Source organism: Anas acuta, chromosome 1 (genome assembly GCF_963932015.1).
Source record: "Anas acuta chromosome 1, bAnaAcu1.1, whole genome shotgun sequence".
Classification (NCBI taxonomy): domain Eukaryota; kingdom Metazoa; phylum Chordata; class Aves; order Anseriformes; family Anatidae; genus Anas; species Anas acuta.
The window spans coordinates 134295224-134314509 of NC_088979.1; the positions used below are offsets into that span (position 1 = coordinate 134295224).

At 38.4% G+C, this 19286-nt stretch overlaps 1 long non-coding RNA gene across 13 annotated transcripts in view; it reads left to right on the top strand.

Annotated features, from left to right (window-relative positions):
* Positions 1–19286, top strand: part of LOC137843238 (uncharacterized) — a 96344-nt gene that overhangs the window by 57497 nt on the left and 19561 nt on the right. For 9 of the 13 annotated variants that reach the window (XR_011089421.1, XR_011089423.1, XR_011089422.1 and 6 more), the window contains 2 exons: positions 7304–7402; positions 18850–18912. This is a non-coding gene — a long non-coding RNA (uncharacterized lncRNA). Of the gene's footprint in view, positions 1–4466; positions 4847–7303; positions 7403–17349; positions 17495–18849; positions 18913–19286 lie in introns of all 13 variants that reach the window. The other 4 variants (XR_011089427.1, XR_011089429.1, XR_011089428.1 and 1 more) reach the window with 3 other exon arrangements.

Genomic DNA, 19286 nt, shown 5'->3' on the forward strand with positions numbered 1-19286 from the left:
AATGCTGTGGGAGACGGTGTCAAAACCCTTGCTGAAGTCAAAGTAGACCACATCCACAGCCTTTCCCTCATCCACCCAGCGCATCACTTTGTCATAGAAGGAGATCAGGTTCGTCAAGCAGGACCTGCCTTTCATAAACCCATGCTGACTGGGCCTGATCACCTGCTTGCCCTGCAAGTGCTGCGTGATGACTCTCAAGAGAATCTGCTCCATGAGCTTCCCTGGCACTGAGGTCAAACTGACAGGCCTGTAGTTCCCTTGGTCTGCCCTCCGGCCCTTCTTGTAGATGGGCATCACGTTTGCTAGCCGCCAGTCAGCTGGGACCTCCCCCGATAGCCAGGACTGTTGATAAATGATGGATAGGGGCTTGGCCAGCTCCTCTGCTAGTTTTCTCAGTACCCTCGGGTGGATCCCATCCGGCCCCATCGACTTGTGCACATCCAAGTGCCGTAGCAGGTCGCCAACCAGTTCTTCGTGGATAGTGAGGGCCACATCCTGCTCCCCATCCCCTTCCACCAGCTCAGGGTACTGGGTATCCAGAGGACAACTGGTATTGCCGCTAAAGACTGAGGCGAAGAAGGCATTAAGCACCTCCGCCTTTTCCTCATCTCTTGTAACTAAGTTTCCCCCGCATCCAGTAACGGATGGAGATTCTCCTTAGTCCTCCTTTTTGTGTTGATGTATTTATAAAAACGTTTAATAGGTTTCATATCTGAAATGTCAGACATGTGAATGCATTTGACCACAAATGCTCTTTTCTGCTTTTCAGACATTTTCTTACTTCCACTGAGATTATCTTGAACAGGTTAATAAGAAATGGGTTACAGCTTCCCAAGATATATTTAGGAGATCACACCTGCTTTTCTTGAAAGCTGAATAATGTTCTGTAAAGTTAAATAACAAAAGTATAAGATTCAGAAACCTGACACTGAGGTGACCAAATGGCTCATTTAGAGCTCAAATCACTTTTTGTTGACTCAGACTCCTCTCTCAAAATAGCAAGTATTAGTAAACCATTTTAGAGCAATAAACTCCATTCTGGTCATGACAGTAGGGGTAACATCGTTGTAGTTGGTAATACAGATCTGTACTTTCAGTTGTGGTTAGATTGTTGGTTAAGTGAACCACAGTTGGTCTCAGTGAACAAATTCTTTAGTCCATGTGAAACAGAAATGAGCTTTTTGATTCTTTTACATGAGTGTTATTAGTTGGATAAGTTCAGGAATTTCTTTTTAATGGAATTTTAATATTCTTAATAGTAGTTATTTATTTGAAGCAAGAGATTTTCTATGGGAAGATAATCAACAAACTGTGACTTTGTGAAACTTTCATGTGATGTACTAGATTAAATTGAAACCCAATTGCTATAAGCTATGTTGATATTGTATGTTTCTGAAAAGAAAAATTTCCCTAAAGAGAACCACTCAGAGCATGTTCTTTGTACAAATTTGTTATTCATATCAATCCTAGCATTTTCTATTTTAGAAAAGCAAGTATTTTCAGTTCATTAATCAGGTAGCATACACAGGGAGCCTTGGATATGGGAGAGGAAAAATTATAAAATACCTCAAAATAGGTGAGTCAGGAGTCTGGCCAGTACAGGGAGAAGGAGAAGGGAAAAGAAGAACCTGTGAAAGTTGTGAAATGCAATAGTCTGCTCACTTTAAATTGTTGCTCACTAATGTTCTGCTGCATGGAGGAGATAATTCAAGTAAAAGTGAAGAAATGGAGTTCTGCTTTCTGAAAGAAAGCTGAGAGGTAATGTAAATTGAAACTTACTGTTCTTGGTGTCAAGTCCTCAAAAACAAACAAACAAACAAACAAACATAAACATAAAACCATGAACTAAAAAGGAGGAGCTGAGTGTGGCTCTGCATGTATCTGCGTGTTCTGATGTATCTGCATGTGTCCATTGAAATGGACTAGCTGTGCTTTAAGTCACAAACCAGAGCATTTTCTTCTTCTGTTTTTAAAAACATATAGTCCTAAAGTAGACTTTTAAAGCAACCGTTCACATCAGGATCAAGGATATAAACTTATTTTTAAACCTTTATACTCACTACAATATGTACAATTATTCAAGGGTGTTTTTGTTCTCCTGAGTTACATTTTGATGGGTTCCTGTTCTGGGTGTAGGTTGCTGTTTCAGGCTGTTGTGAACAAACTAGCCATCTTTAATTTGTTAATTAACTGAACAAAACGGCCACCATCAGGTTTAATTTCTATAATATAGTGAACATGCATGATGCTTTCTTCTTCTTTTTTTGCCATATGCCTTGTTATAAACAGTAGCAGCCATCAAGAAAGGATGGATTAACCTTGCAGAGTTAAAAAAAGAAAAATTATTCTTTACATCATACGTAAAGTCAACAGTATTTCAGATTGTACACAATCCTTCCCTCCCCCTATTATTTTAGTCTTCTTTTCTATAAGTTACTATTAAAAATACCTTTGTGACCAAACTGATAAATTAGCCCAGATATTTTTAAAATATGGATTTAAGCACATAATAAACAAATAAAAGCAAAAGACAGGAAATGTAAAAGTTTGTGCACAGCAGGGAAGCCAAAAGCTCGCATTACTGAAATCTGCCATGTTAAAAGGGTGGCTTATCCCAATGACCTTCAAAAATATTCTCAGTTTAAGCTAAAACAGGTACACTGATTTCCACTGTCGGCTACTAATCCATGAGGTTGTGTTCAGCACCCTTTTTTGGTGCTTTGGAGGAACCAACACCAGCTCTGGGACTTCAGATATAAATAAGTGTAGAACAGCTTAACTACCTCCTTGTGCAGATATTAAGTACAAAGGACAATCAATTTTACTCTCTTTTCCAGATACACATTATTGTAAATTTCCTGGCTCTCAGGCTGTATCACTTTACTGTCTCGAATACTGCACACTCCTGCTGTTTGCCTTCTCTTTTTTGCTTTTATTTGCAATGATAATGATAAGAACATAGTATTTTTTGATCAGGAAGCAATGTATCTGAAGTTCAGTAATGTCCCAATTCAGAACAATACATAGAAAATTTTAATTTGAATTAAATATATAAGTAAGTCCTTGAAGGCCTTGAAACATAGACTTAATGCGTTATCAGAAAACAGACAGAAGTTTAATATGGTGTTTCTTGTTGTACGTTCTCATGCTTCAAGAAAAGAAATATCTGGCAACTGCTGCTCTTTGATTATGAATATAGGAGTGAGGTGGTTTCTTATTAACTCTCTCAAGAAGGAATTTAAGACCTGGTTATGAAAATACTGACATGACTAAGTTCTTCATGCCTAAACACCTGCAAGATTATAGTCTACTGTATTAATGGAACAGTCTGCAAACCATGTCTATAAAATCTCAGTATGGCACTATATCAACAGATATTCTTTTTAAAGCTTTAAGGCAGTCAAGTTTGCAGCATTTCTTTATCTGCAGTATTTCTGTCCCATCTTGTGTCTGGACTGTTTGCCGTCTGTGGGTTCCCATTTGCTGTATGGTTTGACTGGGGGTAAGGACTATATGATATACATTTTGTATAGTACCTGTATTCTTTTTTAAGGAAAAATATACACATGCATTTTTCCTCTTTATTAATAAACCATGTGACAATTTAAATAAATTATTTCAGCTGTGCAGAATGGCACACAGATGTACTAGCACAGTTCAGAGTAAGTTAAATAGAGAGCAAAGTATTGTGTCACCAAAAGCGTAGAAGAGGAGCTGATCTCTGACCACAAAAGCAAAGTTAAGCATTGCTATGATGTTGGCTTTGACAAAAATAAGCCATACTATTTTACTACTTAGGTGAACTATGGAAGCAGCAATAAAAGAGATAAAAATCTTACCAAAGGAAAAAATTGAGAGGCATATAGGGTAAACTGTGGAATGAAAGAACGATAATGATACAGGTCAAAATAAAATTGAAAATTAGTTTGGGATGTAATGCAAAAAGAAAAAAAAAATTATAGAAACATAACATTAACATGATTGATATCTTCACGGAAAGAGAGGGTTGTAATAGTGAATAGACATTGGTGTGAAAACCTATCTAATATCCACAATGGGGATGCCAATCTGAAATTCTTAGCTCTCCCTGCAGATTGTATGGAGAAATCTGATGCCTTATTATATTTCATTCCATGGCCAAGAATCTGACAGTGGGTAACTCAAACTCTAATCTTTAGGATGCTGTGTCCTGGTGACGGGAGATGTCAAGAAGACAGAGATACTGAATGCTTTCTTTGCTTCAGTCTTTGCTTCAAGGACTCCCCCCCGTGGGACTCCTTGACCCTGGAGGGAGGAGAAAGGGTCTGGGAAATGAAGAGCTCCCCCCTGGTTGATGAGAGAGTGGTTTGTGAGCGTCTGAGTGGGCTCAACGCACACAAATCCATGGGTCCCGATGGGATGCATCCATGTGTGCTAAGGGAGTTGGCAGAGGTGATTGCCAAACTGCGCTCTATCATCTTCGAAAGGTCCTGGAGAACAGGAGAGGTGCCTGAAGATTGGAAGTTAGCCAGTGTCACTCCAATCTTCAAGAAGGGCAAGGAGGAGGATCCGGGAAACTACAGGCCAGTCAGTCTCACCTCTGTCCCTGGAAAGGTGTTGGAACAGCTTGTTCTGGATGCCATCTCCAAGCAATTGGAAGAAAAGGTTATGAGGAGTACTCAGCATGGATTCACCAAGGGGAAGTCGTGCTCAACCAACCTCGTTGCCTTCTATGACATCATCACCAGCTGGGTAGATGGGGGGAGAGCAGTGGATGTCATCTACCTTGACTTAGGAAGGCTTTCAATACTGTCTCCATCCTGCTAGCAAAGCTGAGAAAGTGTGGGATAGAGGAGTGGACAGTAAGGTGAGTTGAGAACTGGCTGACCAGCCAAGCTCTGTCAACTCAGGTGATGATGGGCGATGGGTGATGGGTGGCGCAGAGTCCAGCTGAGACCTGTGACTAGCGGTGTTCCCCAGGGGTCAGTGCTGGGTCCGGTCTTGTTCAACATCTTCATTGACGACCTTGATGAGGGAATAGTGTCTGCCCTCAGCAAGTACGCCGATGACACAAAGCTGGGAGGAGTGTCTGACATGCCAGAAGGCTGTGCTGCCATTCAGCAAGACCTGGACAGGCTGGAGAGATGGGCAGGAAGAAACCAAATGAGGTTAACGAGCAAGTGTAGAGTCCTGCACCTGGGAAGGAACAACCGGACAAATCAGTACAGGCTGGGGGACGACCTGCTGGAGAGGAGCACTGAGGAGAAGGACCTGGGGGTCCTGGTGGACAACAGGTTGACCATGAGCCAGCAGTGTGCCCTGGTGGTCAAGAGGGCCAATGGTATCCTGGCATTCATTAAAAGGAACATGGCCAGCAGGTCGAGGGAGGTGATCCTCCCCCTCTACTCTGCCCTGGTCAGGCCTCACCTGGAGTACTGTGTCCAGTTCTGGGCTTCCCGGTACAAAAAAGACAGGGATTTCCTGGAAAGAGTCCAGTGGAGAGCCACAAAGATGGTCCAGGGCCTGGAGCATCTTCCCTATGAGGAAAGGCTGAGAGACCTGGGTCTGTTCATCCTGGAGAAAAGAGGACTGAGAGGGGATCTCATCAATGTGTATAAATACCCAAGGTGTGGGAGACTGAGGGATTTGGCCAACCTCTTTTCAGTGGTTTGTGGGGACAGGACACGGGGTAATGGCTGCAAGTTAGAGCACAGGAAGTTCTGCACCAACATGTGAAAGAACTTCTTCGCAGTGAGGGTGACGGAGCACTGGAACAGGTTGTCCAGGGAGGTTGTGGAGTCTCCTTCTCTGGAGATATTCAAGGCCCGTCTGGATGCCTACCAGAACCTACTGGGAACCTGCTTTGGCAGGGAAGTTGGACCCGATGACCTTTCAAGGTCCCTTCCAATCCCCTACAATTCTGTGGTTCTGTGATTAAGTCATTAGTGGACTTAGCTCTTTGTCTTGTAGTGAAGGGTATATTGACTTGAGTTTAGATACAGCTTAGGTGCATGTGTAGGTAATTGTTGTTCCTAAGCTGCTGGTATGAAGACAGAAAAAGAGAGAGACTCCTAAGGGGTTGATTCAGGTTACGTATGTTAGACATGTACTACAGATTTTGCCCTGGACCCTGTACCAACTGACACGATATACGATTCTATTCTCTTTAATTAGACAGTTAAGTGCCTAAAGTTAGATGAGGTACATCTTTTCTCTCTCTTCATCTTCTTATTCCATGAGCAAAGACAATAATTTTTCTGCTGTGAAATTGTGAGGGTAGAGTGCAGCAGGAGTTGTGAGGCACTTACATGTTATGGTGGTTATAGGCAAAGAAATGCCAAAATGGGAGGATTCCAATCTCTCCAATCTCTCTTTGGAGGAAATCAGTTTTCAAGGAGATTTGGTGGGCTGTTGTATGTATGCAAATTTAAAGAACATTGTGGGTAAAAGTAACCTTTCTTCAATAAAGTAGCAGAATTAGCTGAAGAAAACAGGATTCAATAATAAGTGAATAGAATTAGAATGCAATCTGCTGAACAGGCAGAGAACAATCATAGCCTCACTTCTTAGGGCATTACCTAGAATAATTTATCTAGTGTTGTGTCACATTCCTAGTAGTATTATCACTATCACAATACAAGAAAACAAAGATTGTTATTTCACTATATTATATGTTTTTTTTTATGTGTAATTAGTGGTTTCTATATCTAAGTATGATTACAAAGTATTTTCAAAGGTATTAATTATATAAATGCATTATCCTGAAAATACTAGTATCACTCACTACTGAGACTAAGCTACTGAATACTACATGTTATGACTAATTTATACCTAATGTATTGATGTCCTTGCCTGGTTGATTAGTCAGAGCGCAGTTAATCTTTCTCCTACCAGTAGGCATAGTAATTTCAAATGATTGCTAACAAGTCCAATATTCAGGAGTAAACATTGAAAAAAATGTATCTGATAACTTTTCTTTAAAATCACCTGGCTGTAAAAGTAAGGAACGCTATTTTACTTGAAGCTTTCAAGGTTAGTAGCAGCTAAATTGTTTAGTCTTAGTAATCTAAACTCATAGTACTTTCCTGAGGGTAAAGTCATCCATCAACAAAGTGCCATTAATACCTCACTTACCCTCAATTGAGGCTTTCAAAATAAGTTTGAAGTGGGATACTGGCCTTCTACTGAAGCACATTCCTTGAATATAGAAAAGGCTTTGGAAAGCCTGCATTTATTATCTGTATGTCAGTTTCTCACTTTTTCACCTCGTAATGATAACATACATATTTTAATTTTTTTTTTTCTTTCTTCCTTTTTGAAACAGAGAATGACTTACTGGGGAACCAAGTTCTAAGATGAGCGCTAACCAAGCTAGAAGCGGAAAGATGTGAGGATTGGTCACCTATGCAAAGGAAATGACAAGGTGTGTGTAGCAATCACACTGGAGGTTATTTCTTGCCGGCATGTAGGTCTTCATGGTAGATTAATTCTGGCAATAAAGTTTAAAAATAGTCCTCTGAAACCTTGAAAAAGGTGTTTTGAAAAGAACTTTTTTCTTTTGTTTGATTGCCAGAGGATGCATATGTTTTTATAAGTATCTTTAAGATACATCTTTAAAGTCATTACTGTGTTGAATTGTAGCTGTAATTTCTAGAGGTAAGAGGCATTCACATCCATGAGTTGTGTTTTTGGCAGAGGCCAGGAAAACAACCCTTCTCCCAACACCAGAAAAATCCTTCCAGATACTATCAATGGTCATTCCTGAGGCTTGCAGGATTATTTAAAATAATTGTTTTATGGATTCATTTAAATCACTGCACTTTGACACTCAGTGCAGGAGTTACACTATTTCCTCTTTTCTTCTGTATATATAACCACTACAAAGAGATGTGCTAGCACGTGTTTTGCACTGCTTCTGAAGAATGTGTTCTCAGAATCTGTTGTTCTGCAGATTTGTAACTCGAGGAATGCAAAATCAGCACTACTGACAACTCATGTCCCTCAAATATTTTCAGTAATGTGAATATATAATATTTATACAGTGGCTGCTAAGAGGCTGGCAAAAGGCTATATGCCACTTAAGATCTGAGGTTAAATGGTACTTCAGTGACGCATAAAATTTGTATTGACCATCTGCCCAGCATTGAATTGAACCCATTACTGAACAAGCCTTACAGTATCACTGTGAGATAGGGAATTATGAACTTGATTTAACAAGTGATAAAAATGAGCCCCAAAGGGCTCATTTCAAGTCATATAGGAAGTATATAATAGCTCACGTGACCTGCTGCCTTTCTTATTTGGACATCCAAAATAATCCCATTTGGTGTTCTTTTCACCATATTCTTATATGTACATATATATTCATATGTATACATCAACAGCTATGCATTCTTTACACACAGCTTTAACAGTCATACTCTCTTGCAGAGTCACTTAAAACACACAGTTAATGTGAACTGTGAATCATGCTCATCCATAAAGAACAATATAAGAGACAATGCAAAAAAGGCCAGCATAAACAGCACCAGATGGCCTTCATAAATTGAGCAAGTTAGTATGAAATGCCAAAAGGGAGATCTGTTCTTGTGACCTCTCTATTTTATTATTATTATTATTATTATTATTATTATTATTATTATTATTATTGTTGTTGTTGTTGTTGTTGTTGTTGTTATTGTTATTATTATTATTATTGCTTAATGCTGAGATCTTTCACTAGTACAGAGAGGAGCTGCTGGTGTAGGACGATTAATGCTTTTCCTTTTGTAATCTTGCTGAACGTCTCTTTAATTCCTGTAGCAAATGTCAGGTCACATGTTGACTGCTTGCATTCTGAAACTGAAGTATAAATCATCTTCTCATGTGAAAGAAACTGTCATTCTTTGCAAAATATTTTTCTAACTGTATCTTATGTAAGTGTTACAGTTGTTGACATTTCTCTAAAAGCCCTGTTCATTTGACACGTAAGATTTCAGTATAAAGCTATAGACTAGAATAGAGAATTCTTTTGCCTTTGCTTGTGCCTGTTTCCTTTACCATGAGTTGAAGAAAAGAATATTATGCATTTCTGAGTCATGCTGTAGAAAGGTACTTTATTTTTAATATCATTAGCATTTTAAAAGGAGAAAAATAAATCATAACCATGGGTGAAAGCAAGAGTTAATATGCTTCAGCTGTAGACAGTTGCTATTAAATTTTGATGGGATGCTATCACTAATACTTCAAATAAAATGTTGATGTGGCAATGTAGAGAGTATGGATAATGAGTTGAATGCTACATTAATGGCTGTTATATTTAGTGGAAAATATATATAAAATATACGATCATTAACCAAAGACGTTCACACAGATCTATCCATAAGAAAATATCCGAGTATGGACTTTTTATGTGTGCCTTGAGTTGTCTACAAGAGTGCAGCCCTATATAGCTGTGTCTTGTCATAGGTTAAGGTTGAAAATATGTAACTTACATTTTAGCGTGCCTGATTCCGGCCTGGTTTAAGGATAGTATTCTAGCATTAATAATCTGATTTCCTTTTACTTGTATATGTCTGCAGAAAGCTGTTGACAGGACTTCCTGATGGGCCTTTTAAATTTAACAAATGTAACAATAACTCTGAAAAAAAATGGCTGCAGAATGTGGAGTCAGTGTGTGTTACACTCCTATTGGCCTGGCCTTTTACTTCCAGCATCTGCTGGATCCAGCTGAGGCATGAAGGAGGATTTTTGCAGGTGTTTCAGGTCACCACCTGTGCCAATATCATTATGGGCAGTGAATTAAAGTGTTTCCAAATGGCTCTGGGAAAACACATTCACAAAATGCTGTGTTCCTTCTGTTGGAATGCTACTTTTAAGCTCCCAGGATGATCTGGGAGTACCAGGACTTTGGTCTTGAGAATTGATACATTATTCCTAAAGCATGCAAGCCCAAATCTTTTAGTTAGGTTTTAAGCAAGCTACAGACCTTAATGAGTAGATGCAGGGAATTTTAAGACACTTTTAGGAGTTTAAAGACAGTTTAGGATGTCCATATAGACATAGAATCTTAATCTCTCAAAACAAGGATTTGAATTATTTGATTGAGTATCCTGTTGCAGTCAAAGAGCATTGCTGAGTTCAGGAAGACAAATCAGATCTTGATCTAAATGCCTCTGCTTTATAATACGATACAGTATTATAACATGCACATTGAACAGTTGAACTCAACACAGACACATGTGAAAGGGGACACTTTTTTCACTTAAAGAAAGCTGTACAAAACTGGCCCAGAGGCTAGAATTCCTGCAGAGTTTACAACAACCTATCCTACCATTGCATCTCATGATTGTGCTTTCAAAGTTTACAGTTCAAAGCCAGAAGTAGGATATGTGTCCCCAGGAAACAGATTCCCCCCGTCAGTCTACATACTGATGTGATCTTACCACTGAAGATTCTCGAAGCTGGTTCATGTACATTACAAATTTGTTCTCCTCAGTTCATAAAGGTAGGAACATAATATTTTACAGGTGTGGAAGTGAAACACAGATGTGAATATTTTAAGATGTATACCCTGGACAGTCTAAACTGGATACTTAAAAGCATTCAGCATGGATCAGCTCATCTTGTAACATTTCCAGGTAGACCAACAGCTGGTTTGTAGTTTGCCTTTGAAAGTCTAAATAGTTACTGAAGCATCTGAATGCAGCAGTACTGTCATTTTTCTAAAATCCTTATCAGGTTATTTGCACAAGAGGATGAACAAAATTTGTTGTTCTATTGTGAAATGAATACAGCTCTCTCGAGTTTCTGAATATCTTCCTCCCACCTCACTCTTTTCCTCATTCTGAAGACTTTTTTTCTAAATTCGTAGAAAACCGTACATCTCTTCAATGAACCGTCCTCATTAAATCTTTCTTTGTCTTGCTACAAGCTGTAATAGAGGGGGACTCCCAATAGTTCTCTCTTGAAAATCCCTAGTGCACATTAAACAATGCTGGGTCCTGAGCCCTGAAGTCTCCAAAGGTTTACTGGATGATCCCCTTTTAAGATCTCTATTGGTACCAGTTGTACAAAACATTGGCTGGTCTCAGAAATCTGTAAGAGCAGGTCTCTGCAGTTTAATATATCTCAGGAGATCGGCTAAGAGAAAGAGGATGATTAAAGTTTATAGCTTGAGAAAGAGGAAGTCAGAAAGAACATTTCCTAGTGTTCTTTTTATGAGAATTTTTAAAGTAAAAATATTTCCACTGACAGGCCTTTCTAATGATTGAATGCGCTGTGAGTTCTGTATTTGCAAGAAGGCCTAGAGGAACGCACTTTTATTTTCTGCTAGAAGACTGCAATCTTTAGCACTCTCAATATTAAGATCATTTGAGCCAGGGTTCCCTGCTGATGTTACTAAAATGAACTTTAATCAATCTTGAAAAAAGACTTTAATAACCCGACTTATGGCCCCCAGTGCTAGATCTTTGATAGGGGTGTGAGCTAGCGGTGTTGATTTCCTCATGATCAGCATTTCTTCTGATATTTTTGCCAGTTGTTAGCAGTGTGTATTCTAATAAAACTTCAATTTATGAAGTGTCTTTTCCCAGCAATCTTTCTGTGTTTAAGTGGAATATTTTTACATCATTCACATATATTTTTCCTCATTTCAAAACAATTACATTTTTTTGTGGAAGATTGTGGATTCCAAAAGCAATCTAAAAATGGCAACTTGCTTCCCTCTCTATGACACAGACCTTGTCAGTCCTACCAGGTGGGGAAGATAAGCCAGAAAGTAGCATGGATAGTCACCAATTTTATTCTTCCATTTTCTCTTTCGCTGTGAGGAGGCAAATTCTTTTAGATTTTCCTAACTCATACAGCATTTTAAGTCTTGGCCTTTATGATTAGAATAACTTAGAGCTGGTTTTAATAAAATAGCCTGGACAGTTTTAGAGAATTCGGAGCTTACCTGAGATAACTGCAAAACTAAAAGAACTGGAAGAAATGGGCTTTTGGCCAGGAAATCTGATGGGGAGTGCACATGAACAGTTTGCTAGTAAAGAAATGGCAAAAAAGCTGAAACTACTAACGTTGCTAATATTTTTCCAAATTTGTGTTGTAACAATGTGTTTTGCAGCAAAGTTCACAGGTGGCATCTTGTATGTGGCTTGCAGCCTTCTGACCTCCTTCTGAAAGGTGGCCTTGTGGTTTCATAGGTTAGCTGTCCATGAGTAAGCTGTTACTGAGCAGACCACTAATGCTTCTCCACAGCACTACTGCTATACCTTTATAGTGACTGCTAAATGACGTGGTATGTACCACAGAGACTACCATCCAGAGGAAAGTGCTGTCAAAGACTGAGAGGGGGTTAACCACAGAATATTTACCATTTTAGTGTGCACTGAAAAAAAAAAATGTGGCTGAAAACAGTATTTTCCTTCTGCTCTCTTTGAGCATTGTGGTTTTACGTTGGCTACAAAGAAGAGTCCATAGTGTTGATTCTCTAAAGAAGATGGCAAACAATGATTAACCAGTTCCTTCCGACTGCTCTTTAATGAGCAGAAACCAAGTTGAACCAGTTACTTCTATTGAATTAAGCTTAAAAAAAACCCATGTAGTTACAAGCTTAAATGTTCTCATCTAAATCTAAACTTTCCCAGAATAGTACAGTTGGGGCTGGATGTCTTTTTTCAAGGTTATTTCTAGTGGCAGAGGATATAAAGAAGTAAATGATAGTAAAATATGATTATCGTTCTTGATTTAATTTAAAATTATTCCACTGAAAGTGAAATACTGATGCACAAGGGTAGGACCACTGAGCCAAGCCAGTCTTATGCAAAAGTAATTTTTTTTTATGCTGCTGTCGAGACTTACCTAGTCATAAACTAAAGCTTCTTTAAGATTTGAGTGGAAACACTGTTCTAGCAGTCCTGTCATAAAATGGTTTGCGTTAGAAGAGACCTTAAAGACCATCTAATTCCAACCCCCCTGCCATGGGCCTGGGCACCATCCAGTGTGGCCTTGAACACTTCTAGGGATGGGGCATCCACAGCTTCTCTGGGCAGCCTGTTCCACTTTGCCACCTTCAGAGTAAAGAATTTCTTCCCTATATCTAATATAAATCTACCTTCTTAACGCCATTACCCCTTGCCGTATCATTACACTCTCTGACAGAGTCCCTCTCCTGCTTTTCTGTATGCTCCCTTTAGGTACTGGAAGACTACTATAAGGTCTGCCTGGAGCCTTCTCTTCTCCAGGCTGAACAACCCGAATTCTCAGCCTGTCTTCCTAGGAGTGGTGTTCCAGCCCTATGAAGGGTTTTAGATGTATAGCATTAAACGCTAAGGTAATAGGACATACATTTGCTGTACATTCACATTCCTACACTGTTTTATGCATGGTACTTCAAGGCCAATAGAGGCCTAGGATAAGATGGTCTTTCAAATTTAAAAATATATAAATACATGTACATAGATAAATAAAAGTAATCTTGATAATTTGAGAAGTGGTGTATATACTGCCATCAGTGAGACAATAATGATACAGGCTGGGGGTCACCTGTGTAGGAAGAAGTTTTGTAGAAAAGTATCTGGGGTTTCTGGTACACAACTTGTACATCAGCCAGCCATGTGCCCTTCCAGCAGAGCCAACTTGCATCCAGAGCTGCAATAGCAAGACTATAGCCATCAGTTCTAGAGAAGCAATCCTCTTCACTTTCTAGCACTCATGAGGCTCCATTTGGAGTACTGTCTCCTGTTTTGGGCTCCCTAGTACTAGATGCCAACCATCATAGCATGAGTTCAGTGGAGGGGTGCCAGGCTCACCAGGGCTGGAGCACATGATGAACAAGAAGCTGAGAGAACTGTGTCTGCCCAGGCTGGAGAAGAAATAGCAAAAGGGAGACCTATTTTTGCCTACAACTATCTGATTAATTGCTGGGTAAGGAGATGATGCCAGACTCTTCTGAAAGGTGCACAGTAGTAGAATGAGGGCAAATTGATGCAAGTTGGAACATGAAAAATTCTAGTCAGATATAAAGAAAAAAATTTTACCAAAGAGTGGTCAAACATGGGGACAGGGGCCCAGATTGGCTATTGGATCTCCATCCTTGGAGATGTCTAAGACTCAGTTGAATACAGACCTTAGAAACCTGATCTAATCAGACCTGCTTTGAGTAGAAGGTTGGACTAGATGCTTCCAGAGGTCCCTTCAAAGCTAAGTTATTCTTTGGTTCTTGAATTCTGTCATAACTAGTACTAAAACAAGAGTGATATAGCAGACTTGGATGACCGGAAGAGGACAAAGAGTTTTTAACATTGCTTAGACTGTCTTTTTAAAATGGCCCTTGTCAGCAGAGTGTATATAGCCTTGTTGGTATGATCATACATGTATGATAAAAAAAAGTCAAGGGTGTGTTTCCTCCTCTTACCTAACTTACCTATTGTACTTTATAATGTTGCTTACAGTATTGACTACATTTTTTTATTTGGGTATGTGCAGTGTGTGCAAGTATGGATAGCGATAAATTCACACTGCCAATCTACATGGCCCATAAAAATTTTGTGCAAGTATAAGAAGAAGTTACTGCAACTGTAGAACCATTTGGGAAACGAAAGTGCCTGTTTCAGCAGTGTGGGTGTGATCCTTCAGTGCAGTCAGTATTTTCGATGACTGCAGGTGCATGCATGATTATGAATTTAGAATGGTCCAGGAATGTTTAAAAATAACAAAATACCTCCATTGTAGAATTTAATTTCTTGATTTCTTCTACCCAAATATTCATAATATACCCTTCCATAAGAAAAGTCAAGATCTAAGAAATCTCTATTAGTATGTTACACCCAATTCCGCTGTTTAGCATTTGTTGTGATTTTAAAGTAATATTAACAACATTTTTTTTGATTCTTATTTGACAAGTCTTCAGAACTCATTTCTTTGAAATGTTTTCCCTATAGTCATGAGGGAATTACACATACTTGTAGAGAATCTGACATAATACATTAGTCCATTAGCTGTAGCATTAAAAAAAAAAAGAAAAAAAGTAACATAAGACTTGTGATTCTGAGAACTGATAATGCTGCTTTTATGATTTAAGAAGACTCTTTTTAATGGAGCATTTATATGCTTGTATGTGAATCCGTTACGTGACATGCAATGTGGTTAGCAACAGCTTTTGTGTATCATGGCTCAGGTTCCCATACACTCCTGACAGTATGTATATTCATGAGATTCATGACATTTTCCTGCATCTGCTCTTATAACAGATTTCATTTCAAAGCAGCACTTCATTGATGTAGTACACTGACGCATTTTACGTATAATTGCTTTTCATCTGGTTGTATGATTATTTTGTGACACCTAGTGGATATATTGATAGTAGTGCCAATTTGAATTTTTGTTGTTGTTGTTGTTTTTTGTTTTTCTTTTTTTTTCCTTTTTTTTCCTTTTTTTTTTTAATTAAGATTATCTTGATATGCATTCTCAATATGATATGCAAACTCAATTCCCATTACAAACACATGGACTCTATTTCTTTCTTGCTTTCTCTCTTTCTCTTTTTAAATTTTTTTCTTTAACTTTGCTTGTGTAATGACTTGTTCATAACTAGGTGAACAGATACACAGCACCAGTTTGAGGAAATTCCATGAATCCCAACATTTGAAATTTTACTGGTATCGTTTAGTCAGAATCTGTACATGTGCAGTGTGTGGTCTTCACACATCAACTTTTTCTACTCTGTCAACTTTTTCGTGTTGTGCTTCAAATATGCTGTTCTCTTAGGGATTGAACATATGTCATACAAATTTACAAAAGGTAACAAAGAAGTACTTAGACTTATTACCTTATGAGGACTATTAGAAATTCAATTCCTTTTCTGTTCTTAAAAAATGAAATGTGATAAATAATTAAAATATTATTCTGTAAACACAAGAATATATTTAGAATATTTGCATCAAGAAACAGTCTAGAAATTCCTTAAACACATGACCTACTTTCACAAGTAATATATATCTTATGAAGTATATGTTAATTTACATGTCATGGATTCTGAGCCTGAAGCTTATTTCAAAGTCATTTCTCCAACAGGAAGATGTTGAATTACTGTACAGTGTAGTTGCTATAAAAGCTGTGAGATAGGAAGGCAGGTATTTTCATATGACTCTATCTTTTATGTTGATAAAGGGAGGGGAATTGATGTATTTGTAGACAGTGGCATCAAGTCTGCTTGCTGTATTGGTGGGTTGATGCTGTCAGTGAGCATGTTTCTAACTTCACAGAAGGTATTATATACTATTTGCGCAACAGGTTTTTAACTCTGAAACCTTCCTGTGTCCCAGTGACAGAACAATAGCTTACATGATAGCTAGGATACAATTTTAGTCCTTAAAAAGGAGCTAAAAGGAATGCAAGGTACATGAATTTGTGAGATTATGTATTTTTCATATTTGGGGAATTTGAATTGAGTTTTGCAGAGGGTATAAAGAAATTGATTTTAAAGACCATCTTAAAGATTTTAGGTTTTAGCTTGTCACTCTTCAGAGAAAATGTTTAATATTTCTGCTCCCAAGAGACTTCAAAATCAGAAAATGTTATACTAAACTGTGTCTTTAATACTAGTTGATGTGGTGTTCTTTTCCTGTTCTCTTCACTGTTGCTCATCATAACATCTCTCTTGTGACTTTCATTTATGTAAAATTAGAGCCTGTAGCAACAGCATCATGAATAATGGACACAAAGGATCTAACACATCATTGAATGTTGGCAAAGATCTCTTTACTCTCCACCACCCGAAGCCATGGTTTGAGTCCATTAATGAGTGTTTAACTAGTGAAAGCTTTAGTCTCAAGTAAAAAGACTTAGACTGGAGTAAATATGTTGGAGCCCCAGTCACCTGAGAAAACAAAAGGTTGCACAGAGGGAACTGAAAACAGTGAGTGCTGTGTGTCTGGCTGTCTGAGCTCCTTGTCTGTAATTCATGAAGAGTGCTCGTTGTGCAAACAAGTGCCATATTGGTGTCTGCCCCGCTTACCCCAGGGCACTCTGAACACTGTGCACCTCTTCAGCTCCCTCAGCACACACATCTGCAAAAGCTGCCTCCCTGGCACTCAGCCTCATCCTGCCCATGCTTGAAGGTAGTGATGCTGAGGGCCATCATGGTGTGGCACACCTGGTCTCATGGCCTCTGAATGAGTGCTGCAGCATGCGAGTGATGGTGAAATTGTGCCCTGGTAATGAACAGCATTTTCTGGTGATTTTTCCCTCAGTTTTTGAAGGCTTGTATTACGTACGCCTGATCTGAGTCATGGGCTAGTCTTCTTGTTGGATGGCTAATGAGACTGGTAATCTCATTAAATTGTGCAGTGAGAGTACATGTAAGCCTTCTTTGCTTTGTCATACCCGCAGCTTGGAGTACTCTGAGTGGAAAATAATGGATCAGAACAGAAACAGAAGAGTCATGACAAAACCCACCTTTTTTTTAATCATAACGCAAATTGAGACAACATCAAAGAGTAACAAAGCTGTTACTGTACATAGAGATCATCTGCTGGTAAGCAAAGAAAAACAGTAGCTAAAAGGAAGAATACATCTCAATAGTTAGCAGTGTTGTTAGTGGTAAATTCATTGAGGTCCCTGGGAGCTGTAGACATGAAACAGGCTCCAAAAGGAAGGCAGAGGAAGGGGATGAAAGGCAGGATGTGAACCAGAGTTGCAGACTGCACAAGTATTTTCTCTATGTTATTGTATGTAAACTTCCAGGCTTCAGCTTCGTGACTATTGGTTGAACCAAGACCAATGGCTCAAGCCAACATACAGTCAAGACCTCAGACCATTGTTCTGAGCTGGAAATTAATTTTAAACTTTTAACAGTGTTTTAGAACATGCTACATAGGTTGTTGATTATACGCCAGTTTTTCATATAATGCTACTCATAATTCCAAATGCTGTGGATCTAAAGTGATCATGACAAATGGAACAGATTTTGTTTGTCTGCCATAATACAAAATTTACTCTTTGTTAGCAGTCAAGTAACTTTATTGTGTTTTTGCTGTTAGTAACTGTAAGTGTGCATTGATGTAAATACAGAATTTTAGGCTAAATTAATGTAATGCTGGGTTATTCAGATCACTGATCTAGTCCTGGATCCCAGTCTACTAACTTTCTCAGTCCTACTTGTCAGCTGCCTGAGCTCACTAAGGGCTAAAATTTAAAATGGAAGTGTTGTGGGGCAAAAAGCAAAAGACATTTTTTCTACCAGCCAGAATTATTAGTGCAGCTGCATTTCTGTAAAATGAATTTTAGTTTTGTTGAGGCTTTGAACATACTCTGTCTGACATTCATTCTTGATGCTTAATTAAGACAGAACTTGCATGTACTGTTTTATTGCATGTTTTAAAAAGGAAAATAATTCCAAGCATATAAATCCTTCTGACAGTGAAAATTCAGCTTTCCCAAAAAGGAACTTGCAGGTTGAGATTGGGGATGGTGGTTTTCAAGAGGACATCAGGTTAATATTGTTTTGACAATTTCTTTTGACTATGGTTGATGTTATTTACCTAACATATGTATGGACTGCAATTAATAAAGCTCCCTATCAGTGGTAGCATATAGGTTAGATGTGACACCATGTGAATTGCAACTATTAACAAAGCCAAGTCTGGTTGTCTTAAAAAGCATATAGCTTATTTAATATTGTCTATGTAGTGAGTGTGGGTTTTTTTGTTTGTTTGTTTTTTGTCATTTGTTTTGTTTGTTTGTTCGTTTTCATCAGAAAATGCTTGGAAACATTATTCAAATAATTGCTTGTGGGATGGCCAAGTAAGTAGCAAGATGGGTTGGAAGATGCTAATCCTGACTGTTCCCTGCATCAGTGATTGTGCCCTGTTGGATTTTTTATTTTCACAGGGCTCAAGAGGAAGTAGGAAAGATACAATTTTGAAGAACTGGGTATTACATGTAAAATCAAAGGTAAGGGTACTCAGTTTAAGTATCAGACTTTATATTCACAAATGTTAAGTAAATCCAGGTGATGTCAGCTGACTTGAGGGAGTTCAGCTCTTTCAAAAAAAAAAAAAAAAAGGTCCAATATTCAACATCCTGAAATAAGTGAATATCTGGGGGAAGGGAGTAATTAATATTTCATTTTTGTGTCATCTGCATGAATTCAATCTGGTATAGAGCATGGAGATTAATTATGAATGTTTAGGAAATGCTTACTGTAAGAAAGGTTTTATTCTCACCTTTTATTCTTAGCCATCTCTGATGAGAAAATAAAACTGACATGCTTTCTTATCTCTTTTCTTAACAAGAAGCAATCCCTAATTTGGCACAGCTTCACCTCC